This window comes from Eubalaena glacialis, chromosome 12 (genome assembly GCF_028564815.1).
Source record: "Eubalaena glacialis isolate mEubGla1 chromosome 12, mEubGla1.1.hap2.+ XY, whole genome shotgun sequence".
Taxonomy (NCBI): Eukaryota; Metazoa; Chordata; class Mammalia; order Artiodactyla; family Balaenidae; genus Eubalaena; species Eubalaena glacialis.
Window position 1 is genome coordinate 48,952,072 of NC_083727.1, and position 13,139 is coordinate 48,965,210.

The 13,139-nt window shown below is 47.5% G+C and overlaps 1 protein-coding gene across 2 annotated transcripts in view; it reads left to right on the top strand.

Annotated features, from left to right (window-relative positions):
- FYN (FYN proto-oncogene, Src family tyrosine kinase) overlaps positions 1–13,139 on the top strand; it is a 208,826-nt gene that overhangs the window by 177,999 nt on the left and 17,688 nt on the right. The gene's annotated exons all lie outside the window — the stretch shown is intronic.

The following is a 13,139-nucleotide window of genomic DNA, read 5'->3' on the forward strand; positions in this document are numbered from 1 at the left end:
AAAAGATAATGCTCGTGTCTGAAGGAAAGGGGTCACCTTCATTGTTATTGTTTTTAACCAAAGCCTAGTCATTCCGAGCAAGGCTGAGCAGTGACCGGAGTGGATTACAGGGCAGTGCTTTCTACTAGAGGTTATCATGGCCACCTCTGCCATTCTTCTTCTTTCTTTCCTTCTTTTTTAATTCTTTCGTTTCATGCCAATTCTTCCCTCCTTTTATCCTTCTCAACAGTCTCAAGTGATGAGGAAAAACGGTAAACTAAGACCTTGCCTCGCACAGATGCTGTCCAAAGGCTAAATTACAGGTTGGTCAGACAGCTCGGCTATTTGAATTTCCCCAGCACGTGGCAGTTCTTGTGCTGGAGCCAAATGCCCACACAACAAGCAACACACACACGCATGCACACACACACACACAACACACACACACAACACACACACACACACACCAGCGCAGGGCCAGATGGTGTGCCATATCACTAATCAAAGGCACACAGGCAGCTTTGATTGGCTCCACAGTCCAAAGAGGAATGTGGATGTGATCTTGAGTGAAGATGAGCTAAGAGGGTCTGAAGTGCCCCCGGGTCTGAGACCTGGGCCTAAATGAGAGAGTTTACCCTGAGGCAAACCTGTGAGATCCCAGCTCACGGACCCGGAAGGAGAGGAGAGCAGGTGAAGGTTGCGAGACATGAATCTTTGATTTAGGAAGGGGTGGGAATGGAGTGGGTCGTGTCAGCATCGTTCCATGTGTGAGTGGAATTCTGGGGCTGGAGGGAGCGGTTCAGGATTTGTTTCTCCCCTTCTCCTGGGCTCTGGGCTCTCTAGAATTTATTGTTAACAGCCTTGAACCATCAATAACTGAGAAGGTTGCAGGGCCAGAAGCCCGAGCATGCTGGCAGGGATGCTGTTGACGGGGCTGTGTATTTAGTTCACGGGGTGAGATGCCCCTGGCTGTGGCCCTGGGTGATTGGAGTCCAGGGGCAGGCATCTCAGGAGCCCCTCGATGCTGTCCCCTCACAGTGTGCTGCTGCTGTGAGGCAGGGCCCGCGTGGCCACCCTCAGCCCTGGCCATCCTGCCTTCCTCCCTGGAGAGCTGTCCTGACTGCCTTTCTGATGACTTCCTCACCTCCACCATCACCTTCCCAGATGCCGTCCTGACGCCCTTCAGAGGGTCAGCTTCACACCCTTAATTTCCAAATAGAATCCTCCACCCTTCCCTCTTAAAATTCTTTTTTCTTCTCTCTTCCCTTTTACAAGTATCTTCCCATCCATGCCAAACACTGGAAGGAAATAATTAAGTAGAAGTAAATGAACTGGAGAACTGAACCGGGGGGAAAAAAAACAAAGACTGGGGCCCCGGGATTTTCAAGGAGAATAAAAGAAATGCTGCAACAGAGGAAAAAGAAGGAGCAGGGGCGTTTATAGGATACCTACCCAGTGCCAGGCCCGAGCGGGCAAATGTGAGAAGTGGAGCAGGAAAGATAGAAACAGGCTCAGAGGGGTTAAGTAACATGTACAAAGTCACACAGCTAGTAAAAGGGCAGAGGCAGGATTTGAATCCAGGTATGGCTGGCCCTATCGCATCTGCCCTCTTAAGCTATGCTGTCTCTCTTCAAGACAGTGATTAAAAGAACAGAAAATAAAAATTGAGAAGGTTAGTCGTAAGCTCCTTTTCCCCTTTATTTTATGGAAAAGGTTTTAAGGAGCACCTTCTAAAGTGCATGTGTGAGGGAGTTGGAAGACCTTCATTTGCCAGCTCTGAGACAGCCCAGCTGTTTACAAAATGCCTCCCGAGGGTCTGCCCTGCCCGGGCCACTTTACGAGGCAGGAAGGGCCTGGTGTGTATCTGCCTGTGTGCTCTGCAGATGGCACGCGTGCTTCATGCTGAAGTTTCTGCGGGGGATTAGTCAGCTCCTCCAGACAGCTGCTCCACGTGCCTGAAGATATTTGCACATCAGGTTTTATGTTCCCCACAGGCCACAGCCAGGCCGCATCTTGATTATGGAAGTGTGGGCATTGTTCAGAAGCGTGTGCCAATCACAGGTATTTTAGGACTGTGTGTGACCATTGTTTCTCAACACAGTTGTGAGGTTCCCATCTAAGGCACACGGAAATGTCTGTCTCCCCCCTGAGTGGATGAGCTGGCATTTCCCCGGGCACCAGCAGAGCTGGAATTGGGTTAAACTGCCCCTCCTCTGTTCCTTTCCTCCTCCCTGCCCCACTGGACTGTCGGGGAGAAGGTCAAGACCAGACCCAAACCCTGGGAGGGTGGTCCTCGGCCGACAGCATTCTGGAGGTCGCTAGAAATCATTTGGTATCGCTCATTCTCTGTTATCTCTGCATGTCCCCCAGTGACAGCAGCTAGATCTTCTTTAGTCACAAACTCTTGTTACGTTCTGTCCAATCAGGATCTCTGAGCAATGGCAAAATTAATTATTTGAGCGCCTTTCAAAGTGAAAGGGCATTGCTAGGAGCTGCTGATAGAAAGAAGCCAAAGACTGCACGGGGGCAGGCAGCAAGCCTGGAGTAGAACCAGATTTGAAACCCAGCCCTACCATCCACCAGCTCTGGGGCCTTGGGCAAGTTACTTAACGTTTCCACACCTCAGCTTGCTTATCTGTAAAGTGGAAATATACTTTACCTGCTTTGTGCTTTAATTTTTGCAAAGATTAAGTGAAACAGCACATGTAAATTGTTTAGCGCAGTGCCCAGCACATAGCGACTGGTAAACAAAAAGGACTCTTGTTATATCCTGGACAAGACTAAGTTCTTGGGGGATAAACAGATGCGAAAATGGGCTGCAGACACGTGGAAAGGCTCAAACACCATTCTGGAAAGGGAGAGAGGGATCAAAGGTAATTCCCTGGTGGTCACATGCGTGTAATCACGAGGATGAAGTTGCCAACAACAGGAATGAGTGAGTTGGGAAGAAGGTCTTATTTTCAAAGAACGAGGGTGAGTTTGGCTTGGGATTTGTTGAGCTTGAGGTGGTTGGGGCAGTATGTCCAAGCTTGGTGCCCAAGCCCAGAGAGGTCAGTCGGGGTGCCTTCACCTGCTCCCACTGCCATGGGGCCTCACCTCCCAGCCCTCCCGACCACGGCACCACCCCTTAGCTGACCATGGCCTCTCACCCCCAAGCCACCTGCACCCTCCCCTGAGGTCCGATCACAACCCCTCCACCCATCAGTTCCTCCAGAGCTCACACAGACCGTGGGAGAATTCTTGACACACTTTCTTCATGAGTTTTCAGGAGGCTCTGTGCTGACTAATGTTGATTTAAACATAACAAGCTCAGATAGACCTGGCTTATGTATCAGAATGGCTTGCTTTCGTGGACACTTTTTTTTTTTTTTTATTGAGCCATAATATACATACAATAAAATGAATAAGTCTGAAGTGTACAACTCAGTGAACTTTTACATACGTATATGCCCCTGAAACCACCCACAGATGAAGATACAGACACTGCCAGCCCCCTAAGGACCTCCTCATCCCCTTCAGCCAGTCACCACTCCAAGGGGTATAGCCACTATTTTACCTCTATCACCAGAGATTCCTTTTTCCTGTAACTGAACTTCATATAAACAAATCATACAGTATTACTCTTTTGTGTCTAGTTTCTTTCTCATCAGGTCGGTGAGATTTATCCATGTTGCTGCACGTAACAGTAGTTCTTTCCTTTTCATTGCTGAGTAGTATTCCATTGTACAAATAGATCTGTGTATCCATTCTACTGGTATTTCTAACTGAGGGTCTTTATGAATTTAGCTGCCGTGGTGGCGGTCATGTCCTCCTATCTCCTGGGTATATTCCCTGCAGTGGAATTGTTGGTCTTAGGACAGGCCTATGCCACCCAGCAGGTTTTGTGGCCGTATCTTTAAAGATAGAATACACAGTCACTGTGTTGTTTACTGGTGGTGTACTTCCCTGTAGGCTGCTAAGGCAGCCTGATGAGGCTGAGGAAGCTGTGGTTGGCAGTCAGGAAGCCCGAGTCTGAACTAGCTCTCACTTAAAAGGTTGGTGTGTCCCCAGGCAAATCACTTAACCTTTTTGAGCCTCATTTTTTAGCATCTGTAAAATGGAGGTAATAAAAATAATAACCTCACATAATTAGTGTGAGAATTAAATGGGCTCTCTATAAAAGTTGTTGGAGGGTTGTGAAATGGAAAAACCATTCTTATAACCTGAACTTTTTGTGTTTGATGTAAATTTTCCTTGAAAGGGGTCTTTATTTTCTTACCTAAAAAAGATTTTTAAGGAAAAAACTATTAGTAATCAGTAAAGAAAAATCAATCTTATAAGAGAAAAAATATATTATTTCATTATTTTACAGCCAATTCTATTTATCTGGGCAGTCACCATTTCGTATGACCTACGTGCCCAAGGGCCCCTCTGACCACACAGCTGGGAGTCGGTGGTCTACTCACCATCTTCTCCAGCAGATTTGCCTTCTCTGTTGAGAACTGTCCCTGCCTCCTTGCCACTGTTGTTTTTAATCTTGTCAACTCTGAACATCCGATGGGCATTCTCAGCAGTGTCACTGATGGTTGTGCATGTGTCTGCACGCGCACACACACATGCATGTGCAAACGTACCACCCCCTTCCAGAGATGGCAGGGACTGGATTGGTTAAGAGCATGACCCATGAAATCAAATTATCTTGAGGTGAACATTAGCATCACTGCTAATTAGCTGTGAGGCTTTGGACAAGTTACTTAACCTCTCTAAGCCTTTATTTCCTCCTCTGAAAACAGGGATAATATTAGTTATCTTCATCAGAGAATTGTTGTATACTTCCCTGAGAATACACATAAAGCACTTAGCACAAAGCAGATGCTGAGCTGATAGTTGTATAATTTTAGTTAGTAGAGGTACCAATAGTAACATCACTACTGTTGATCCAGTGGAGTGATAGTACTGCGTGCTTGCTCCCTCCCTCCCTCCTTCCTTCCTTCCTTCCTTCATTCTCTCCCTCCTCTCTGTCCCTGTCCACACACACACACACACACACACACACACACACACACCCGTCATGGTCTTTCCTGACCCCCTCCATAGGGTCTCCCACATGAAGGACCTGCCTATTTAACCCTTTCCTCTCCTGATATGAATCATCACAAAGACAGGAACTTAGAGTTGCTCTGTATTTGGGGTTTTTTGTTTGTTTGTTTGTTTTAAGGTCTAAGTTAACGACAGGATCATTGTTGAGAAAGCAAATGTCAAGGCGATTTAATCTTTGGATCTTTGGAATGTATGTAAAAACGGGCATTTAGGACTTTGTATAAAACTTGCTGTAGGTTTAGGTTTGTGTATTAAATAGAAGAAAAACATATCTGTTCAAATGCTCCCAGTATGAGGGTTTAAGTTGAATAGATTATTATCTGGAGGAAAATTCACGTATAAATTTGACGCAAAGAACTCATAATTGTTGCGGTTTTCATGTTAATTATTTCATGTTAAAAAATTGTTATTGCATAAATTAACACATTCTTTCATGGAGAACATATTTTAGAAAGATTTGTTACTTTAATAACTCTTTGTGTATTAGAAATCCCAGATGCCTGTACTAATTAAATATAATCAGATTTTGGATTCAAAAAGCACAGTAGCCATTTAACACAAACAAGCAGGCAGCTAGGTTGAGAAACACAGTCAGGAAGAAGTGGATCCCTGTTTCTTTCAAATTTTGAATTTCACAATTCAGAACTGTGAATTCAATTCCTGTCCTTCCTTTGTATTGCAATGACTGGGGATTATCAGACTCAGAACGCCAGCTTTCCAGCTCAAGGGCTCCTGCAGAATTATTAATCAGCCTCTTCTGAGGCCCCTGTAATCCGGTGGCAGATCAAGGCTGATCTCGCCATGAGATGCCCTCCCTCTGCCCCCGTCGGCACATGCGTTTCTTGTTCTCTGTCAACAACAGCACTGCAGTTCCCACACAGTGTGCTGTGACCTGAACAGCAAATGTCAGGGGAGGAGGGGAAGAAACCCTTTTAATTATTGAATTTAATCTAATTCTTCCCATGCTAGAGAAGCAAATCATCCTTTGACGAAAAGCAGACCCCTTTCCAGGGCAGCCATTGTTTTAAGCTCTGAGCAGGAAGCTCGTCTGTTTGAACTGACCACGCCGCCGCCCGTGCCACGGTCAGGGCTGCTGGTCACGGGGGTGTCTGCTGAGAGCCCGGGGCTCCCCCGCAGAACGCCCTGCCCTCGGCCAGGTCCCAGCCCTCCTTCCTGCTGAGCTGAGGGCTGCAGGCCTGAGCCGAGCCTGGTTCCAATCAAGCCTCCCAGATCCCGAGTTTGGTGCACTGCCGTCACAGGCAGAGAGGGCCTTCATTTGTATTCCACCGCGCACCCGGGCTTCCACCAGCTTTTCCGAGAGGGATGCTTTGTTTACGTGCGCGGTCACAGCGGAGCCCCGGGGCCAGGTTAAGCGCAGGGGGAGCGGGTCACACTGCTAGGGAGAGGCACGTGGGTGGTGCAGACTGTGTTATCCTCCGAGAAAGGACGTGTGGAAGCCAAAGACTAAAAGGAAAAGAAAATTCACCCCTTCCTCCCCCACTCTTTCATTTCAAATTAAAACTGTTTGCAGGGAGGAGGTGGACTCATTGCTTCCATCCGCATAGTCCGGCTGCCCCCTGACTCTGCTCCCGGGGGCCGGGGGCTGGGGGACAGATGGGCCTGCTGTAAGCCCTGGTCACTGAGAGCCCGCTTGTCTGAATACCTTTCCCCTTTCTCTGAACTGGGCGGTCACGTTTTGTATTCCGTGTGGGTCTCTCTCTCCTTTGTGCTGCCTTGAGCAAAGCAATTTGGCAGTTGTTTCTGAACGGTCAGAGCAAGTCCTTGGTCTGTGCACCCATGTTTCTTAGTAATCATCAAGAAGGAAGCAGATGGTCACCCTCTGTGATTTTAAAGTGTGTAAATAGGAGCTACATACTGCCAGCAAACATCAAAAATGTCACTTGGCTTCCTTGTCTTGCTTTGCTGGCAGAAGGAACTCCTGCATTTGCCTCATCCTGATAATCAGGGACAGACAGTGCGAGTGAAAACTGTCCCATGTTTTGAAGGAGAGTGCACAGCAGCATGGGGCTGGTCTCCCCCAAGGCACGGGCCGGGGGGCGGGGGAGTGGTGTGGAAAAGCAGCCCAAGGTGGTTATTGTCTTCTGTACAGCGTCTCTTCCTTCCATTTCTCCATGACTCCCAACCAGACCCATTATGGCCACCAGCTGTTCCCAAGCAGTATCTCCAACCCCAGTGCTTTTCCTTGATGCCTAGCAGACTTTGTGACATGATGTCAGACTGACCCAGGTCCAGTGCCCCTACAGGGGGTGACTGGATTCTTGAGGTGATTTCTGTGTTGAGCTAAAACCCAGACATCGTTTTTTACTTAGCTCTGAATTTTCACCACCCTGAACAGCAGCATACAGATGGTTCCAGAGCCCTACATGCAGCTTTCTTACCTTTTGTTCTGGATAAAAGATCACAAATGTGGTGTCCGTCATACTCATGCTATGAATCAGAGTTTTTGTTCTGCTTTTGCTGAAGGATAATTGAAATTATTCAGCACTTTGGTGTTCTAGAACAGCAAGCAGGGCTCCTCCTTTCCTCAATTCCACCCAAGATAGCCACTTCCACAAGTACCCCCCCCCCAACACACACACACACAGTTGGCACTTCAGACAAAGTCTTTTTTTTTTTCGTTTTTCTTTTTGGCCATACTGCGCAGCATGCAGGATCTTAGTTCCCCAACCAGGGATCGAACCCGTGCCCCCTGCAGTGGAAGCACAGAGTCTTAACCACTGGACCACCAGGGAAGTACCAGGCAAAGTCTTCCTGATGAGTCTTAGATCTCCTTCCTGAGAGCACAGGGACCAAACACCCATGATTTCAGGAGATGCTAATTAATTTCATTGCTTACTTTTGTGTTGCAAGTGAGAGTTATCCTGGGTTGTCATTGGTCACCACTGGGAGGAGGGTGATAGGGAAAGGCAAGCAGCCCGAGCTCCTCCCCTCACCTTCTGGCTCCCCCATAGATTTGTAGAAGAAATGTCACAGACTGCTTTCTGTTCTCCTCCATGTAAGGCACTTCTGCCCCTCCACAGTTTACCTGCCTGCCTGTCCTTCCTCAACTGCAGGACTCCAGGACCAGTGCCTTGCCTCCAGCCTCATCCCCCATTCTCCCGGGTGCTGGGTTTGCTCCCCTCTGTCCTCTAGTTGTCCTGATTAGGCTTTTAATACCCGCTGATGGACCATCTACTCCTTCCTGTCTGGTCCTCGATTTGGGGCTCCCCTTGGGACTTGGCTCATCCCTCTCAGCCTGAATGTTCCTTCCGTGAATTCAGCCACACTAGACTTGGGATCCATGCCTGACTAATCAACCCTCGTGTTTGCAGCGTGTTCAGGCCCTGCCTCTGGTCCTGGGTTCTTGTCTTCCTTAGCTGAACTTGGTCCTCCTCCACCCACATCCCCAGTGGGGAGAGCACTCCTCCCTACTCCCCACCTCCTTCCTTCTCAGACTGCCCGCTCGCCGTTATGCATTTCCGATGGAATATCATCTCAATCCATTGTACCATTTACTTTTCGTTTATTTTTTTTTAAACGTGGTGCTAAAACCTTATGAACCTAAAGTAGAAATTGCAACAGAATGTGTCACCAGGAATAACTGGAAAACACACAGCTGTATTACTCCAGACATGTTTGGGAAATTCCAAAGTCATTCCTTTGGCCTCGTGTGAAAATTCTGAGTTTTGCTTTGCCAGGTTTTATTGGGTTTGAAATCATTGTTTTGTTTGAATAACCACAAAGTTCCAGGTCAGATCAGCTTTATCTCCTTCACAGGATATCCTGCCCTAGTCCTGCCTTGTTACACCTCCTTTCCCCCGCCCCCCCCCAATATAATCAGCTTCCTGTTATTGGCATAGTTCATGGTTTCTTTTATTCTCCAGGGTAACTTTAAAGTTGAAGTACTTCACGTTATGTAATACTGGATGTAATAATTTGCAGAGTTTGAGGCTTCATAACCAAAGAGGGTTCTGGATGGATCTTTGGTTCAGAAAAAGAGTGTCTGTTGTTGATATTAATGCCTTTCCTCCTTGCAAATGCTATTAGGGCACCACTTGCATTCTCTGTAGGGAGGATTTGGCTGCTTTTACTCTCCACTGGCTTTGCCTTCCCCACCTTGGCCCAGGTTTTAGCCATAGGGGATATTTTCAGGGCTGTGGAATTGGCCTGGTCACCATGAAAAAAAAAAAAGAGAGAGAGAGAAAAAAGGCTGGACAGTCCAGCTCTCCAGTAAGAGCCGGTGATGTGAGCTACCCACCGCCTGCCCCCCACCCCGACCCAGGCCTCTCCTGGCCCCTTCCTGGAGCCCCAGGAAGAACCGAGGGTCACATTGCAGCATTCTCATGTGGCCGCCTCTACCCAAGCCCCCGATCCCTGGGTACTTCCTCTTTCCTCTCTCTCCTGAGCCCTCTTGTTCCTAAAGCCAGCACCACAATTTAGCTTTCTGTTGGGTTTGCCTGTGAGCTCTGTCCCACAGCTGCCTGGAATGTCCTAGGGCAGGAGGTGACTCCCACTGTGCTGGGGACTCGCTGGATGCTGAGTAAGTTCTCAGTGATTGGTTGCTGAGTGTATTGGGTTTTCTTCATCCTCCTTCCCTCCCTTGAAGTTTGGAGAGCTTTGGCTGACCTGATGCAACTCAGTGCCTTTGCATTAAGATCCAAGTAAAATAATAGGTGGCATTTATTTAGGTATAATGAGGTGCCAGGTGCTGTGCCGAGCCCTTTAAATTATTTATAATTCTCATCACAACCTCACGAGGTTATCATCATCCCAGTTTACAGACAAGGAGACTGAGACTGAGGGGGCTTTTAAATGGTCACCCAACAAAGCCAGTGTGCACACCCAGGTCTGCCTGACTCTGGAGCCCCTTTCCTAGATGACTGCCCTGGCCTTCCACAAATGACCAGCCCAGCCCACAATTTGACATCTTTGCATTGTCTCAAAGAATATTCGCTCCCCGTTTCCTTTCCTGGCTGACTTCCACACGCGTAGTCCAGGAGGCGGACCGGAGAGTGAAAGTCTCTGCAGCCTTCATTTGAGCATTTGAAATGCTACTGCCATCGCCTTAATGCACCAAGATGCATAAAGTACTGTCAGTAACTGAATCAAGTGAGAACTGTTTCTGTTTAAGGCAGAAGAAAGCAGATTGCCTGGCCCCTGGGGATAAAGGACCTTCATTAACTTGATTGGGACCTGGGGGTTGGGATGAGCCGTCCTGACCTAATGAATTTAGCTGGTCATCCTGTTTTCACTTAAAAACCAAGAGCCTTCAGTCAGACTGTCCTGGAGTGTGGTGAGGAAGATTTGCTTCCTATAACTCTAAAGGTGAAAATAATTATTTGTTCCACAGCTGCGTCGTGTCACTCTCTTCTTTGTTCCGTTTGATTAAATTTGTGTAAAGGAAGAGAATCTCTGTGGCCATCAGTGTTGAATAAATTGCTAGGTTGACCCTTTAACCAATTAAAACATTTATTGAGCAGTGGCTGTTTAACCAGCCTTAGGCAAGGTACTGTGGAGAAGATCAGTATAAAACATGGTCTCCAACCTCAAAGGATTTACATTCTATTTAAGGAAAGACGAAATAACTAGTAGAGAGACGTGTTGGAAACATGGGCGTGGCAGTAGTGGTTGAGTGTTTGGGGTCTGGAGCCAGACTCCCTTGGCTCAAATCCCTGTTCCACCATTTACATGCATCCTCTGGCATGTTGTTTTACCTCTGTTCAGTTTTCTCATCTGTAGAACAGGACCGTTATTGGTATCTGCCTCGTATGTGTAAAGCACTTAGCATGACGCTTGACACTTAGCAAGCCCTCAATATATGTTTAGCTATTGTGGGAGCTACTATTGTCAAGCATTAAACTGTTGTTTATAGCGCTGATTCCCAAGAGCACTGGTGAGAATGATGAAGGCTGGAGTAGTCACAGGTGACTTGATGAGGGAGGTGGGACTTGAGCTGAGCAGGCTTTAGCTAAGCAGGCGGAAGGAGAGATGACATTTAGGGTATGTTAATGTAGAAGAGGCAAGTTCATGGTTATGCTGAGTGCAGGGTGCAGGTTACGGGAAAGCAAACTAGGCCAGAGTAACTGTGTTTGGGGCAGCAAGAACCAAAGTGGAAAAGATACGTGGGTCCTAGAAAACTGGGTGGGGGATTTTTTTTTTTTTTTTTTTTTAAACTCTCCACCCCACTCCCCTCCTTTGTGTCTTCCTCCTGGCTGGAGCCAGGCCTTTTTTTTTTTTTTTTAATTTATTTATTTATTTTATTTATTTATGGCTGTGTTGGGTCTTCGTTTCTGTGCAAGGGCTTTCTCTAGTTGCGGCAAGCGGGGGCCACTCTTCATCGCGGTGCACGGGCCTCTCACTATCGCGGCCTCTCCCGCTGTGGAGCACAGGCTCCAGACGCGCAGGCTCAGTAGTTGTGGCTCACGGGCCTAGTTGCTCCGCAACATGTGGGATCTTCCCAGACTAGGGCTCGAACCCGTGTCCCCTGCATTGGCAGGCAGATTCTCAACCACTGCGCCGCCAGGGAAGCACTGGGTGGGGGATTTTGACTTAATGCAGTAGGGAACCACTGTATGGTTGCCGGGGAGGCAGGTGTGGACGTTAGGAAGCTGAGGTTTAAAAGGATTAATTGGAAAGACAATGAGCTGAAGGCGGGGCACCATGGCTCGAGGACCAGAGGGACGAGGACCCAAATCAGGTTTTGGCAGAGAACTTAAACAGGAAAGGGGAAGTTTGAGAGACTTGTCAAAGAGGGAAACAAGAGGCCTTGGTGATGGATTGGATATTGGGGTTTAAGGAGAGGGAGAAGTCCCAACTGGCTTTCAGGTTTTTCACCTTGAAGCCTGGCAGAGTAGGAATCTGACCCCCAGAAAAGGGATAGTAGAAAGGAACTCCATTTGCATCTTAGAATATTAAAGTGAGAATCAACTTTGTCAGTCATCTAGTAAAATTTTCCACCTACAAGAATTTCTTTTATAACAAACTGTCTTATTCATAGTAAAATGATTTAATGAAAAATAAATTTAGATTTGTAGTTGCCACCTTTGAGATAAAGGCGGGACATCCTAGAGGCTTTGTCCCTTAGACGTTTGCAAATTGAGAACCAAGACTTCAGATGAAAGACAGAGTCTGTCCAGTGTTTCCCGCCCAGTTCACACAGAGATGCCAGGCAGGGTTAGTCATGAGAGAGGGCATGTTCCCCCGGGGAATCAGCAGAGAGAAGGGTCTACAGCACTTAGGCCTCTAACACACTTGGAATTAGAGAGAGGGAGACTGAGGAAAAGCCTACAGCAGAGACAAGAGAAATGCCTAGAAGGAAAGGAAGAGCATCAGGGAAGAATAAACTCAGAAAAGATCATTCATTTCTCGTAGAAATGTTTGAGCCTTACAAAGTGTTGGAGTATGCTAAGTTTCACTCCTTTGTTTCTGAGATGATTTGTATTACCCAAATGTGAAAAGTGTGCTAAAATAGCACAAATGTGACTAGAGCCACAAGTTAAACATGATGACAGAGGTGACAATAGGCACATCATCTACCCCAGGGGTCCCCAACCCCCGGACTGGTATGAGTCTGCGGCCTGTTAGGAACCAGGCCGCACAGCAGGAGGTGAGCGGCGGGCCAGCGAGCGAAGGTTCATCTAACGCTCCCCATCGCTCACATTCCTTCCTGGACCAACACCCCACCCCCACCCCAGTCCGTGGAACAATTGTCTTCCACGAAACTGGTCCCTGGCGCCAAAAAGGTTGGGGACCGCTGATCTACCTAATTGCTAATAGACACCCACAGGCCTTGAAATGTCATGATGCTTTTCAAGAGTTTTGAAAAGTCAAAATGCTTTTCACATTCTGGCTCATCACAGATCATTCTCTAGGTAATAACGTGTTATTTCCATGTTTTAAAGACAAGGAGAGGGTGAGGTAGACGATGCTCACAGGCCCCAGTGGCTCCCCACCACACCCAGGTGGGATCCGGAGTCCTTAGTGTGACCTGAAGAACCCACAAAATCTGTGCTTGTAGCCCATTTTCTTCTTCTTTATAGCACTTGTCACTGTCTGACATGTATAATGGCCATTCGTTTATT